Below are 16636 nucleotides of genomic sequence, written 5' to 3'. Positions count from 1 at the left end.
TTGTATGTTAGAATGATCTTATTGATTGATATTGGCTTTAGAGAATTAAAAATTTTAAATTTTCACAACTTTAGCTCTATATGTTAATGGATAATTCCCTTGAATTGGTATCAGAGCTTTGTCAATGTAGATTATACAACTTGGAACATTGTTTAGTTGTTCTTGATATTAAAACTATTTTTGTTACAATCTGTCTATTATGATGAGAAGGCTAGAAAAATGACTTTTTTTTATTTAATTCTTATAGAATATCAAAATATAATATCTTAGTATGATTGGGATTAAATTTCATGATTGATGGATGTGGTTTACTCACCAAGATTCAATTTACTTCATGATCCATAAACTATTCTTGGTTTTGGCAGCCTGGTGTATGCATGAAGAAATTTTGGTTCTCTCTCTAGAGATCTTTGATTGATCTAAAAATTTAACCCATGATTCTATACTGATATATTATCTTTGGGTTAAAATTTGAGAAATTTTGGATGAGATTTACCTGGCCAAATTGTAGTTGGTTTGAAAACTGTCCACTGCTTCATACAAAACCAGCAACTCTGGGGAAGAAAAATTAATTCTCTTTCTAGGTTTATGGGTTTACTGTGAAATTTTAATACAAGATATTAGACATATTAAGAGTCATTTTATTAAATTTTCATAATTTTTGGAGTTGATTTGGTTGTTCAGACATTGATGAAAATATCTGCCCAGAAAACTATTTCTGGTGGTTGCATGCGCCTAAATTGTTTAGATTCATAAAAGCCCTAATTTGATTGTGGGACTATGTTTTCCTAATGTAGCTGGTATTGTGAAATGTTAAGAGCTTTTAAAACTTATTCACTAAAGTTTTAGTTAAAAATAACTTGATAATTAAGCTTGGAAATCTAAGGAAGCTTGTTCATCAAGATTTCAAGATTTACATTCTTGATCATTAAGAAAAGTAGACTGTTTTAATTAAAACCTAAGTAATTGTTACTTGTGGTTTGTTATTCATAACCAGAGGCAAATAAGAGTTTTTCAAGGAGTTGTGAACTCTAGATTGGATGTTCAAAGGGTGTGGCATTGGATGCCTAACCCAAAGACCACAAATTCCTCAAGGAGGAAGTCTTAGTCGTAAGCAAACTTTCCTATTTGTAATAGGATTTGGTGAAACCCTAGATTGGTTCTACTCCATGTATGATTTGTATCCCTAAAAGGTTTAGGATTTAAGAAATTGGATTTCATTAAGACTCCAAATTAAATTAGAATTCCTAAATGGTTTAAGGTTCCTAATTGACCTAGAACTAGAATCCTAGTTGGACTGGGACTTTACAAGATTAATTTGGTAATCCTAATTGGATTAGGACTTATTTGACCAGATAAATTAAGAATCCTAATTAAATTAATAGACCTAAATAGTTTAGGCTATTAATTGCACAAAGAACTACAAATCTTATTTTGGCTAGAACTAAACTACTAATCCTAGTATGACTAGGATTTCCCAATATAAGTAGTTTGATTTGGATTTTAATTAATTGATGATCCTAAACGGTTTAGGACATGAATTATCAATTTAAATTAAGTAACCAAGTTGAATTATAAATCCCAAATGGTTTAGGACAAACAATTACAAACTATTTATCCCAAAACATATAGTAGACACATTTGGTTATGTTGTCCCAATATGTCTAGGTTCTAAACAATGACTTGTTTGAACCAAGTAAAGCCTTGCATCATAATAGTTGAGTTAATATTTGTATATATGATATTGACATTAATTCAAAAAATAGATTTGTAAAAACATGAACTTGAATCAAACATGTTATTTATCACATTTTGCATATGATCATGTGATTGGATGATTATGGACTTAAGACCCTTTCACATATATTTATGGATGGTTAAATTATGTTTTATGGTATTTCTTTTGAAATAAGGCTTGCACATCATGCCTCATCTCTTGAATTCTGGAGTTGTAATATTCTTTTCTCATCTTACTTCTTTTGAAAGTAAGTCAAGGTTTCTCTAAATGATGTAAAAGTAATATATGTTAGAATCAAGATAGAAATTAAGTTGCAAGTCCAAGAATAGAGATTTATGGCACCATGGAAGCACTAAAGAGATTCAACAACATAGCTTTGGAAGTCTTATCATTGCAATCCCTAGGTTTTTTACCATCTAGCTCCCTATTGGCTCAAAGTAAGCTAGCTTAGTGAAAAGTCCATAATCATCCAAAGTAGTGCACGCTAGACTTATATATGTGTGTGATATATAATAAATGCCATGTATGCTATGTTAATATATAAACAAGCATGCTAGAGTTTATATATATGTTAGATATGTGATAAATACCATGTATATTTAAATGAGAATGATAGGATTACATATATGTGATACATGATGAATACTTAATATGTACCATGTATATTTAAATGAACATGATAAGATTACATATATGTGATATATAATGAATACTTATGCATGCTATATGAGATAAATTACATGTATGCTATGTTGGTTTATTTTTATACATGCTAGAGTTTATGTGTGATAAATGCCATATATAATTGTGAGATGCATGTTAAGATTACATGTATTGGTTATATGATGAATTCATATCCATGCTTTATGAGACCTATAATAAATTAAAAATCCTTCATGAAAAATATTAAGTCTTTATGACTTCCGCTAACATAAACAACAAAACTTTCTACTAGTGGGGCTTGTTGAGACAATACTTAAGGCACTCATTATTTAAAATAAGGTTGTGTTCTGGTTAATGGGTCATATTTAACTAACATTATATTATATGGATGTGAAAAACCTGATCACATAATGTTACAAGTAATGATTGGGCGAATCACATAAGATATGAATAAACAAGAAGTTGTCACCCAATGATCTAGGAGTCACATGGGTAGGGATGTAAACGAACAAAGCTTTTGATGAACTGTTCGTGAACATTTTTGATTTCTATTCATTTATATTCATTTATTAAGCTTAACAAACGATCATGAATAGCATTTTTATATTCATTTGTTAAATGAATCGAATGCGAACAGAGATATGTTCGATTTGTTTATATTTATGAATAAGCTCATTTAATGTTCGTGAACAAATTTGGTCATAATTTGTTTAAAATATTAAAAGTTGATTAATCTGAGATTTAATATCTTTTATCAATATATAAATTATCATAAAAAATTTAAATAATTAAAATTTAAATATGACATAAATCAAAATAATTTTTAACTTTCTAAAAATATTATTATTAAATATATATTCTTAAAAATTGGATAATAACTTTGAATGAAATTTGAAAGAATAGAAATCTATTTTTAACAATCCCACATCAGTAGAGAATCAAAATAGGGGATGGGTAAAGTTTATAAATCCCCATATTTTACCTCTACTGTATATGTGTGCCTATACAATGAATTCCACATTGTTTAACAACTAAAATAAGAGATAGGAAAAGTGTATAAATACCCATCTTCTTCATTTGTTGCACATCTTGAATCCTACATCGCTTAATAATCAAAAGAAAGGATAGGCAAAACCTATAAATTCTCATCCTCTTCCACTACTACTCAACTGTGCATAAACAAATGAATCCCAAATCACTTAAGAACCAAAACAAAGGATGGGTAAAGCCTATAAATTCTTATCTTCTTCATATACTAGGCATCTATTTACATTCAAATGAATCCCACATCGCTTAATGACCAAAACAAGGGATGGGTGATGCTTATAAATTCCAACCTTTTACTTATTATTCATTTAACTAATTTATTAGTTAGTTGTAGGCATTGTGATTATGGGCTATAATAAGAATTAAGTCCAATTATTAGGACTTAAAGCTAGAGCTTGTTTGTGTTTGGCTAAGCTTCTGAAAAATAGTCAAACCGAGCTGAAACGTATGTTTTCCAATTCATTAAGAACTCGTTCATTTATAAGCTTATTTATTATTAACCAAACTAAACTTGAATTATGGAAAACTCAGCTCAGTTCACTTCATTTACAGCCTAACACATGGGATGTGATTGACAAGCAAACTCTCTACCTAATTTACTTTATGGTTTGTTCCAACAGTACTCAAGGTTATAGTAACTAAATGGGATCTTAACCTATTAGAAAAATATGATTTTTTTTAATTGATAGTGAGGACTGATTGCTTTTTTTTTAATGACTACAAGTACATAGATCACATCAAGTAATAATAGTGAGTGAAGTAGAGTATCATTCCCATGAGTATTATAGAATTTAATTGTTTTGTAGATTCAAATACCAAAGTTGATAAATTAAACAAAGACTTTGATTGATTTGCAAATGAAAGTAAATAAAGATTGAAAGAAAGATTGTATAAGCCTAGATCTACTTAACCAACTGTCACTTGGCAAGCACTAGATTTGGCTAAATGGTATTAAATCTAATGAACAAAGTTTGAAAACTTGAAAACAATGAAAACTTAAGATTACCCAAAGTTGTAATAGCATGAAAGAAACAATGAAAACAAAGATTGCATAAGTCGAAAGCTTTGTATTAAAGAAATCAACAATGGCCAAAAATCATAAACCATAAAAGAACTTGAGGAAACTAAAAATTGCTTTGAAATAACTTGTAGCCAAATACAAAGAAATCTTGAAAAAAGGAATACTTGAGTTGAATATAAAGAATTGAGAAATAAAAACTCTTGTAATGGCTAATTTATCACCTTAGCCTAATACAAAGAAAACTTAGAAAAAAAACTAAAAATCTAAAAAAATAGAGAAAACTAAAAAAATAAGAGAAGAATGGAATATTGGTTGTGTGGTCTATATGTAGCTTCAACTAAAGGGTACAAATTAAGCAGAGAAGTTTAACCTTATCAAAACACCAAAGAATAAGCTTTATCTAGACCCATAAGTGATGGCCAAACATAGGTCTCTTGGGTTTGGAAGAGTTTTGGCTGATCATACCTCTTGGAATGCTATCTTGGATGTTGACCTTAAATAGCTTTCATCTTGATCTTGCACACTTCATGTTCGGCTAGGCTTTGAATTCCAAGAACATGTTGTTACTTTCAATCCAAACTCTTGAGATTTATCTTGCACAAATCCTTCTTGAAATACAACTCTTGAAATACTCTCTTAGTCGAATGCTTTGGAGTCTTTTCTTGATTAAAAACTCTTCAATTATCACCTGTGCATTGAGAAGTACTCTTATGAATGGGAAAATTGAACCACTGTGGGAGTTATAATGCCATCAAAATTCCTACCTCAATTCAATTTTGTAATCCTACTTCAAGTTAAATTTTGTTCCATTCCTTACATGCTTGGTCGAATCTTTCGAAAATAATGCTTGTCCTAATCTTGCATGATCATTCGCATGAAAATGAAAAAAAATTTACTCTAAGTAGAAAAACCTATAGATCAAGAAAAATCACATTAAATGCACCAAATTCAATCAAATTTTAAAAATTTTCAATCAATATCAACTTGAAAATCTGTATATGCTATCACACCCCCACATTTAAACCTTTCCTTGTCTTTAAGCAAAACTCACAAAGTAACATCACTAAAAATCAATATACATGTGCATAAAGTTAAAAACTACATAATTTCTGAATCATGTACTATAACATAATACAAATATAATTACAAACATAGATTCACAGCAACTCATTTAAAAAGTAAGCTTTTAATCTCATACAATCTCATGCATATGAAATTACTCCATCTCCCATCCATACATATAATTTAAGCAAAAAGAATGCAAAATACATCATCACATATTAGCTCAAAGAAAGAATATGCTTCATATGTCTACTTTCCTCTTCCTTCTCCACTAATGTTATACTTACATACTTGACTCAAGATCAAAAGGTCTTTTACGCTTGTAATGTAAAGCTTTCGTCAAGGTAGGAAAAAAGAAATTTTAGGCTCATAACCCTTTTTGCTTACTTTCTTGAACTTCTTGGACTCAATATTGAAACATTGAAAACTTTTAAACTTTCAAGACTTTGAGGCATCTTATTCTTTTTTAGCATTTTTTTCACTAAGTCATTTTCGGCATTTTATTTCAGGCTCTGCCTAACTTTTTGTTTTTGCTATTTCTTTTCTCTTTTTTTTTTCATTAATTCTTTGTGCCTCCCTTCCTTTCAAATATATAAATATGTCCAAAATATATAAAAACACATTGTGTTGGGGGAAAATAATAAAAAAGGATAAGTTATCAAAGAAAAGGCTTTTGACTTTTTATTTAGGCCAAATAAATAAAGGAAAGGATAATTAAAAGGGTTCAACAATAAAAGTACTAGGGCTGCACAATCAAATCTAGGCTTGAAAAGGCTTAAGCAATGCAAAAAAGGCCTAGATCATCTATGGAATCAAGTATAATCTAGAATTTTACCTTAAGGGTTAAGTAGGTAAATTCTAAAGTCATACGTTTACTTCAAATCTGTTTGCAACTTATTATCCACAAACGTTTTACAAAAATTAATGAATCTCATATATCAAGATTAAAAACATAACATAAAAATCATACTCTAAAAAAAAACATATGAACTTATTTTATGCTTCATTACATTATACCTATCTTAATATCATACATAAGTCAATCTTGAAAACTTCATGCAATATCAACTAAGCTTGCATAATAATGAATTTAGCATGCTAACTTGGTTTGAGGCAAAAATAGGTAAAAATTTCAAAATCAAGTTTAGAAAGCATTCTTTTTCCCCCACATTTATTTTAAGCAATACTTCGAAATAATTAAGAACAAGGAAAGGAATACTCCCTCAATTGTTTGCTCCCTCAATTGTTTTCTTTAAAGCCAAATTTCTTTGTATTCTTCATGAGGCGTTACTTTGCATCCATTCCATCTCGTCTAAAACTCAAGACAAAAACAAATCAAAGCATACATGTCCTAAAAATAAAATAAAAGTAAATAAAAGAAATCATAAACCATTAAAGGAAAACTTGGATTACCTCCCAAGAGGCACTAGTTTTAGTCAAGCTTGACCATACCTAAACTGTAAAAATTCTCTTATCCCTTTAAAAAAGAGTTTACCTTATTGCATTCTTCTTTGTAGAATTACATAAACTAAACTAGTTCTAGGAGGTGAACTAACTCTCCTTATAGGAATGACATATGTTGGACTAGGATTAATATGGGTAATTTCAGCTTAGGGCCTGAATTTTCAGTTTTGAACTCACTAAGGCTAGGACTCAATGCTTTTTCTTAATGGACTTGTGGCAATGGATTAGGTGGTTTAGAAATCATGTTCGACTCTTTGAGGTTATCTTTTTCCTTAACTCTTGCTATTACTTAAACATCTTTCTCATCTCTAATGACATCATATCCACTAGTTACAAACTACATTCTCTTGTTCTTAAATCTTAGAGTAAGGTTACAGTTATAAACCTTAATTAGAGCTTTAGAGTTTAATAAAAAGTGTACCTAAAAATAAAGAGGATTTATTATCTTTCATTTCTAAAGCAACAAAATCTACAAGAATGGCCTACTCATTGATTTTTACTAAAATACTGTCCAATAATCCTTTTGGTTTCTTAGCAGATCTTTAGCAAATTTATTGGTGAAAGTTAGAGGTTTAGTACACCACATCATAGCTACATAAAAACATTCAAAAGCATCAAGTTATCATTGGACCTAAGATCACAAAAAGTTTTATCAAATTTTAAATGATCAATTTTACAAGAGATAGTAAAGCTCCTTGGATCTTTTTACTTTTTTGGATGAAGTTATATGAGTGTAGGACTACAATTTTCAATAAAAGTAATAGTTTTCAATTCCTTAAGTAGCACTTTTGGTGTTGACTTAGGTGTTGGTGGTGTTAACTCATAAGTTTGTAGTCAAATAGACATTCTTGGGGTCATTCTCAACTTTTTAGCTTTATGGTTCTCTTTTTACTCCTCCATTTTTGGTTGAATGCTCTCAAGAAGTGCTCTTCCTACTTGTATTATCATCTTGCATTTTTTAACTTTACTATTAATGAATTCCTCAAGATACTCCTCATACTCCTCAAGATCTTCTTCTATTTCAAAATTCTCTCTCTTTACCTTATAAGGTTCAATACTTTTAAGGGCTTCCAAAGCCATTTGATCAAAACTACTCAAAACCAACCTACCATATCTCAATAGCTCATCATCATCCATTACCTCATCTTCCCTAACAAAATCAACCTCATGTTGTTGAACAAAACTATGAAGGTTAACCACCACAGGCTCATCCATAATATTATCATCAGAATCACACATACCATATTCACCAAATGAGTATATGACTTTGTATGCTTCCTTGCCTTGCTTCTTAGGGTTTGACTCAATGTTACTAGGCAAGGTTCCTAAGGGTCGGTTTGTTATGGCTTAAGCAAATTGACTAATTTGGTTTTCAAGATTTTTTATTGAAACAGCTTGACTTTGGATGGCTACATTGTTTACTTGTGTCATTTGGGTCAACATCTCCTCAAAATTGGTTTTTTTTTCTTGGGATGGGTTAGAGGGTTGTGTGTTTGGGCAAAAATTGTTATTTTGGTTGGTGGGTTGGTTCTAAAAAAAGTTAGGGTGGTTTTTCCAACCTGGATTTTAAGTGTTACTATATGGGTTGTAGGTGGGCTTAGAGTATTAGGCATACTGGACCATTTCTATCCTAAACTAATACTTATCACTTGTATGAGGTCCATCAAATATTTCACAAGTCATAAAAGGGCTTTGTATGACATAAACAGTGGCAAAATGGGATAGGGTTCCTAAAGCTTCAAATTTTTTAGTTAAAGTGGCTAATTACGAATTGATAGAAGTAAAGGCATCTAATTCATAAACACCAGCATGTTTCTTGTGCACTTTATGTTATATACCCCATTGATAATTGTTGATGGCCATCTTATTTATCAACTCGTAGGCCTCTTTAGGTGTTTTGCTCATTATGGCTCCTCTAATCCAAAGTAATTCTAATGGATAGAATAAGACCATTGTAGAATATCTAAATCTATAGCCATTGGGGAAAACCATGATGTGGAGATTTTCTCAACACTTCCTTAAATCTCTCCCAACAATCGTAGAATTCTCACCATCAACTTGTATAAATATAGTTATTTCATTTCTTAACTTCGCAATCTTGGTAGGTGGAAAGAATTTTGCAAGGGATTTTGGCATCAAATCCTGAGAAGTTGTGGTTGATCCAGATGGTAGTGAAGATAACCAACACTTTGCCTTATCCTTGAAATAAAAAGGCAAAAGCCTTAGTCTTATTATGTCATCTGAAACACCATTATATCCAAAAGTATCACATAATTCAAGAAAGATAGATAAGTGAAAGGTTAGGATCATCACTTAGTAAACCACCAAATTGCCCAGAAGTTTGGACCATTTGCATGATCAAAGGATTGATCTACAAGTTATTAGCTTATATGGTTGGCCTTTTAATGGATGGTTAAAAATCCTTAGCATTAGGGATGGCATAATCCCTCAAAGTTCTTTGACCTTTGTTATTTGTATTTGCCATTGGTGTAGGTGTTGGTGGTGTTGTTTGCTCTCTCCTTAAACAGCTTAGAGTTCTTTCGATTTCTTGGTTGAGTGGAGCTAGGTCAACACTTCTAGATCTCCTCATACAAATAAAAGAAAGATCATAGCAAATAAAAATAGTAAAAAGTAAATGTTTAGATCACAAAAGAGTAAAGAATCCTTATTGATATTGAATTAAACATCGCTATAATCTTTGGCAACAATGCCAAAAACTTGATTACTTATTTTTGTAATGCTTGTAAGTGCACAAATCACATCACGTAATAGTAGTAAATAAAGTAGAGTATTGTTCCCATGAGAATTATAGAATTTGATTGTTAGGTTGATTCAAGTACTAAAGCTGATAAACTAAACTTTTATATTTAAACCAATGAAGACTTTGATTGACTTGCAACGGAAAGTAAATAAAGATTGAAAGAAAGATTTTATAGGCCTAGATCTACTTAACCTACTATCATTTGGTAAGCACTAGATTTGGCCAAATAGTATTAGATCTAAAGAACAAGATTTGAAAACTTGAAAATAGTAGAAACTTGAGATTATTAAAAGTTGGAATAGCAAGAAAGAAATAATGAAAACAAAGATTGCATAAACCAGAAGCTTTGTATTAAAGAAATCAACAATGGCCAAAAATCATAAACCATAAAAGAACTCGAGAAAACTAAAAATTGCTTTGAAATAACTTGTAGCCGAAGACAAAGAAATCTTGAAAAGAAAGAATACTTGAGTTGAATATAAATAAATAAGAAATTAAAAGCTCTTATAATAGCTAATCTGTCACCTTAGCCTAATACAAAGAAAACTTAGAAAAGAACTAAAAATCTAAAAAAACTAGAGAAAACCAAAAATAGAAGAGAAGAATGGAATATAAGATATGTGGTTTCAAAAACTAGCCTCATTATTTATAGATGTAGGTTTGGCTAAGGGGTAGAGATTAAGCATACAAATTTAATGTTATCAAAGCACCAAAGAATAAGCTTTATCTTGATCCATAAGTGTTGGTCGAACATAGGTCCTTTGGGTTTGGAAGAGTCTTGGCTGATCATGCCTTTTGGAATGCATTCAAACTCTTGTGAATGGGATTCTTCACCTTATGTCATGATCAAAAGCATATCTCAATTAGTCTTGATTGAATTAATTCAAGAAATATTTGGCCAAAGTGAAATAAAAATTTAGAATTGTTCTAAAGCTTGTTTGTGAGTTAATGTCAAAAAGAAGATTTAAGATGGTTGAACAAAATTGAATAACCAGTAAACCATACTCAATGTTCAAACCAAGATACTATATGATGCAAGGATATTAATTATACATTAAGACTATTCATGGATAGGTTGTCAAGCCATATTGACTTTTCTTTAGCAAATGGGGTTCATGAAAATGTATTTGGCAATGATTATGAGCTATAAACATGCGATTGATTAATTAGAGAATTAGTGATGAAATAAAAAAGTTTGTTTAATCCATAGCTAAATAGTAAGGTTCACAATGCTTATGTTTATTGCCAATATGCTAAGAAACCTAATGGGTCACACACAATAGGAAAATTGTGAAAGATTAAAATTAGGACAAACTAAGTTAGACTTAATTTTGTTTTGGTGAGACCAAAAAATAAAGGAAATAAAACAAGAGAGAGATAGAGAGACTTTTCTTATTTAAAGCTTGTGGCCAAGCATGGAATACATTTTGGAAATATACATGTCTTGCATTAACCTAATGTGGCCTAAAGTCCCTCTATAAAAAGAACATTAGCCGCCACCCCTTTTGTACAATAAAAGAGCATATTAGATGTAAAAATAAGTTAAGAGCAACTCAACACAAAAACTTGAGAGGAAATAAGAAGCTTTGTAAACACTCACTAGCTAGAATGTGGATTGTATTTGCCCCTATCTTAGAGAAAGTTATTTCACAAGAGTTCGTGTGGATCACCATTAGTGGCTACATGTTTGGATAACCTTGTGGCTTTAGAAACTAAAGGTGATAGCAGTTTGGATTATATCAAATTTAGTCTAATTTTTTCAAATAATGAATTAAATTATGAATTTTGAAAATTCAATCCAAATTCAAACCAAACTTTTTTACGATCCAAATTGAACGGAATTCCACCGATTTGGTTCAATAGTTTTTTTAAATTTAATTTTTTTATGTTATATATTATTTTAATATGATTTTTAATATATTTAAATATATTTAAGTATGAAATAATTATTTTTATTTTATAAAAATTAAATATATATATATATGCTAATAAAATTATATAATTTGGTTTAATTCAATTTTTTTCAATTTTTTCACTTCCCGATTCGAAATCCAATCTGAACCTTATATATATATATATTTAATATCCAAATTTAATCTAAACCAAATAAGAAAAAAACCAATTTGAATCGAATCGAATACTACGGTTTTCAATTAGTTTTTGGATTTCTTGGTTTTTTCTCACCCCTATTGGAAAAACTAGGAAGACAACTAGCTTGAAGCAAAACAAATTTGCCAAAGAGGTACATACCCATAGCCAAAACTCATGTATGTTAATATGTATTGTATGTTTGTATAATCTTATTGATTGATTTTGACTTTAGGGAATTAAAAAGTTTTACATTTCATTGCTTTAACTCTTAAATTGATGCATAATTCCCTTCAATGGTTTCCCCACACATATCACACATAGAAAAAAAGATTTTTAAATGGAAGTGATTGGATTAGGTACATGGTTAGTTCTTAAGGAATCTACCTTTTTGATTAAGGCAGTGACTTGTGAGGTTAGAGTAGTAAATGTATCAAGTTCGTACACCCCGATAGCTTTCTTTGGTACTAACCTCTAGGAAGACCATTAGTAGTTATTAGCAAACATATCTTCAATCAAACAATAGAAATTATTTGTGGATTTGTTCATCAAAGAACAACCAGCTACTGCATCTATGATCGTTCTTGTCTCTCTAGCTAATCCAATATAGAAAATTTGCATTTGAAAGCCATTTGGGTAAACCATGATGTAGGCATTTCCTTAACAACTCCATGTATCTCTCACATGCTTTATACAAGGATTCAACCTCATACTACTGAAAAATAGTGATATGGTTTCTTATCTTAGTAGTCTTGGCTGATCGAAAGAACTTAGCTAAAAATTTTTTAGATAACTTATCCCATGTTGTAATTGAACAAAATGCAAGAGATGTCAACCAACTCTTTCCTTTGTCCTTGATAAAAAAAAGAAATAATCTTAGTCTAATGGTATCATTAGTAATACCACTATTTTTAAATGTATCACAAATCTCAAGAAACTTAGAAAGATAGGCATTGATGTCATCATTGAGCAACCCTAAATTGCACAAAGGTTTGGATCATTTATATTATGGCTAGTTTAATCATGAAATTATTGGTTTGAATGGCCGACCTCCTAAAGCTAAGTTGAAAGCCATTTAAAAAGGGATGGCATAGTCCTTAAGTGTTCGAGGGTCTTGTTGCTCAGCCATGGGTTGAGCAGGAGTTTCAACTTTCTATTTTCCATGCCTTTTAAGGGTCTTATCAATTTCAAATCAAAGGAAACTAAGTCTAAATTCTTACCTATATGCATGCAAAGTCACAAGAACCTTCACATATCAAAATAGAAAAATAAAATCTAAACTACAATTAGGTTTGTCTAGTATCAATATTAGTATAAACTTGAGAAACCCTTAGCAATGGTCCAAAAATCTTGTTGTGCTAATTCTACAAGCATAAAAATCATAGCAAGCAATATAGTGATGATAGAGTATCATTCTCACGAGGATTATAAATAGAGTTATACCAGTTACTAAAATTGAACACTTAAAATTATATTCAAAATAATAAAAAATAACAAATTACTAATCTAATATGCAAACCTAAAATAAAAAAATAAAATAAATAAAGCAAACAAATTAAAGGAAGCAACTAAATTAACTTTGTCACGATATATGGGTCTGAGAACTTGACTATTAGACTTATGGAAAAATAAAAACAAGTAAAAACATTTTCAATAAAATCAAAATCGAAGAGTCACCATTAAATTTTTTAGGGTGTGAGGTGTGATCGGTCACCCAAAAATTTTATCCTTTTAATAAAACATTTAAAGCAAGTTTAAAGTTTATTAAAAGAATGTTTGCAGTATGTGAAATTAGAGTTGGGTCTAAAAGTCAGTTATGCGTGGAGAAAGATTAACACCCCCACAAAGCCTGTTGAAACGGTACCAATTGATTGTATATTATCCTTGAATTTTAGTAAAAAAAATCCTATTATAATGTTTGCAAATTAATTTGTTTCTTTGACTTGTTCATTCCAAAAGCTGAATTTTTTTATTTTCATTTGAAAGTAAATTATTTTAATTTTTTTGAAAAATAAAAATAATTTATTTTTGGATGAAGATGAAAAGGTCTTAAATATCAAGATATTTATTCATTCTCCTATATTTAGACAAAGGTTAAAAAGGGGCTCTAACTTATGAGTCTTCAAATTGTCCCACAAAAACTAAGAAAATATCTCACATAAATGATAACCGTAATGTAAATACCTAATGTAGCTATTAAAACAAAAACTATAAATTAAAACAAAAACTAAAATAGTATGCAAATTTGAAATATATAAAAATTGTGAATAAACTAGACTAATGCAAAATTGAAATTTCAAACAAAAATAATGCAATAATAATTTAATTATGCAATAACTTAATCTTTACTATAATTATGCAAATTAACCTAATGCGTTCAAAAAATAGAATGTAGTAAAATTTTAAAGAACCAAAATTATAAATTAAACCCTAATCTAATACACTAAAATGAAACTACGTAAAAAATTTAATGCATAACCTAAATAGTAAATAAAAAATAGTACTCATGCAAAATTGTAAATTAAAAAAAAAAACCTAAATTAAGCCTAAAATATACAGAAACTAAAACTATAAACATGTAGTAATTAAACCCTAAACTAAAAATTTGAAATCTAAAGAAACTAGAGTGCAGTAAATAGTAGTATGTCAAAACTAGAAAATAAGCTAACTAAAATTTTAAAACTTAAACCGAAACAAAAAACAGAATTGCATGAACTAGATAAAACCAGAACTTAAAGAACTTAAAGATAGAATTCAAATAACTTGAAACTAAATTGAAATAAACTTGAACCTAAATTGAAATTTTAATCAAAATAAGAAAGTAATAAAGATAAATTGAAAACTATTTTAAAGAATGCTTGTGAAACCTAATGAAAACTAAAAGAAAACCTAAAGAAAATCCAAAGTAAGATTATAGATTGGCTTGTCACACTAGTCTATGGCTTTACTCCTTTCTAATTTGCATTTTTTATATAGATAGATAAATTCTTTTAAGTGTAGTAGACTTGGCTTTCTTGGAAATGAAGTTTCAGCCTAGAGGGATTTTCTCTCCAAAAATTTTATGCAAAGAAACTCTTTAATCTTCTATTAAATTCTAGATTTGAAATCTTCTTAAGTCAAACTTCTTAATTTCAATTTTGGGTTTTTTTGGTACAAAAGAAGTGAAAGATACCACTTACAATTTTAAGGCCTATACCTTACAACCTTTAACATGTCTTTCTACATAAAGTTAACAACTCCTATTGGTGGATCAATTAACATAAAATGATCTTTAAGTTGACTAAAACAACTTTTTTTTTAGTGGATCAATTAACATAAAATGATCTTCAAGTTGACTAAAAGCCTAGCTAGCCATATAATCAGCACAAAAATTAGCTTCCTTAAAGATATGCTAAATTTTGCAATCTTAACTTTTATTAAAATTTTGTCGACACTGATAAACATTATGATAAAAAGGATCATTCACATGAATAATGCTTATAATCTTTTTCACTACCAATAGAGAGTCAAATTCAATAATCAATCTCTGAAAACCTTTATCTCCTAAGCAAGCATCAATCCCATATGAATAGCATACATTTTAGCTAGCAAGATTGAACCATGTTTAATTTTCCTAGATAATCCAAATGTCCAATATCCATTACAATATTTCACAATACCTCTTATAACTAACTTATTTGAATTAGATAAATTAGCACTATTCATATTAATTTTGATAAAGGCAACTAAAAGAGGCTTCTAAGTAATAAAAGAAGCCTGCTTAAAAGAAGTAAGCCTCGAGACACTCAAAAGCAAGTAAACTCTCTAGCTCTATCCATAACAATATTGAAAGCATAACTAGACCAAGAAAAACCCTCCTTAAACATACATTTATTCCTCTATTTCTAGACTTACCAACAACCGAATGCAAATACAATAAGCTAAGGAATCCCATCAATTAAAACATTATTTGCAAATAAATTAAACATAATCGAATCCTATAAGAATAAGGAATAAAAATGCTCTAAGGCAAAACCATAAAGCCAATAAGTCCACATCATACCTAACTCATTACAGTTCCTAAGTAGGTGCAAGGTCAGTTCAACTCGGTTATCTCATCTTGGACAACAAGCCAAGTTAAAAATTCTCCTAGCCACACAAGCTTTCCTTGTAAGTATCATGTTGTGCATTAGTTACCAAATAAAGTATTTAATCTAAGGTGGCACATTCAATGTCCAAATTTTTAACCATGTAACTATTGGGTTGTTGGTTTCATAGATCACAAGTATCTTAATCATACATCATATGTATTAGGTAATGCAATAAAATAATAAAACATACAAAATCGAAAATAACCACAAGATCATACTTATGTTTATGTATATAATTTTAAAACTTTATAAGATGGATCTATTTAGAATCATACCTTAACTCAAGATATCATAATCAATTGTTATAGCAGTCCTTGGCTATGTTTTAAAGCTGAAAAACAATCAAGTTTTCAAGCCATCGAAGTGTTTGGCCTCCAATGGTAATCTACACAGCAATAATTATCGAAACCTTCACAATGAGGGATTCCAAACCTATGCTAGCAAGTGATTCAAATTGAAATCAATCTTATCTTGGTTTTATGGCTCAAGGTTACAAGATAAAGGAAGAAAAACACAATTTTCTTTCACAATGAGAGAAGTCACCACTTTCCTAAAAGAAACCCTAGTTTAGTTGAACTTACAATGGCTATAGGACTTGTGTTTTTGCAATTCTCAATTGCAATAAGCTATTCTTAAGTGTCTTAAGGTTTATGGCTAAAGCT

At 29.7% G+C, this 16636-nt stretch overlaps 2 non-coding genes across 2 annotated transcripts; both read left to right on the top strand.

The window, feature by feature from the left end:
• The first annotated feature begins 8980 nt into the window (after positions 1–8980).
• On the top strand, positions 8981–9086 carry LOC149514236 (small nucleolar RNA R71). Its single transcript, XR_016328860.1, has one exon. It is a non-coding gene; the product is annotated as a small nucleolar RNA R71 (small nucleolar RNA).
• A 3396-nt stretch (positions 9087–12482) lies between these two features.
• Positions 12483–12589, top strand: LOC149514235 (small nucleolar RNA R71). The gene has a single exon (XR_016328905.1). It is a non-coding gene; the product is annotated as a small nucleolar RNA R71 (small nucleolar RNA).
• The last annotated feature ends 4047 nt before the right edge of the window (positions 12590–16636 follow it).

The sequence above is a fragment of the Durio zibethinus genome, chromosome 16, assembly GCF_047325235.1.
Source record: "Durio zibethinus cultivar Kanyao isolate XHJ-2024 chromosome 16, ASM4732523v1, whole genome shotgun sequence".
NCBI classification, from domain to species: Eukaryota; Viridiplantae; Streptophyta; class Magnoliopsida; order Malvales; family Malvaceae; genus Durio; species Durio zibethinus.
This window is presented reverse-complemented; position numbering and strand designations above follow the sequence as displayed.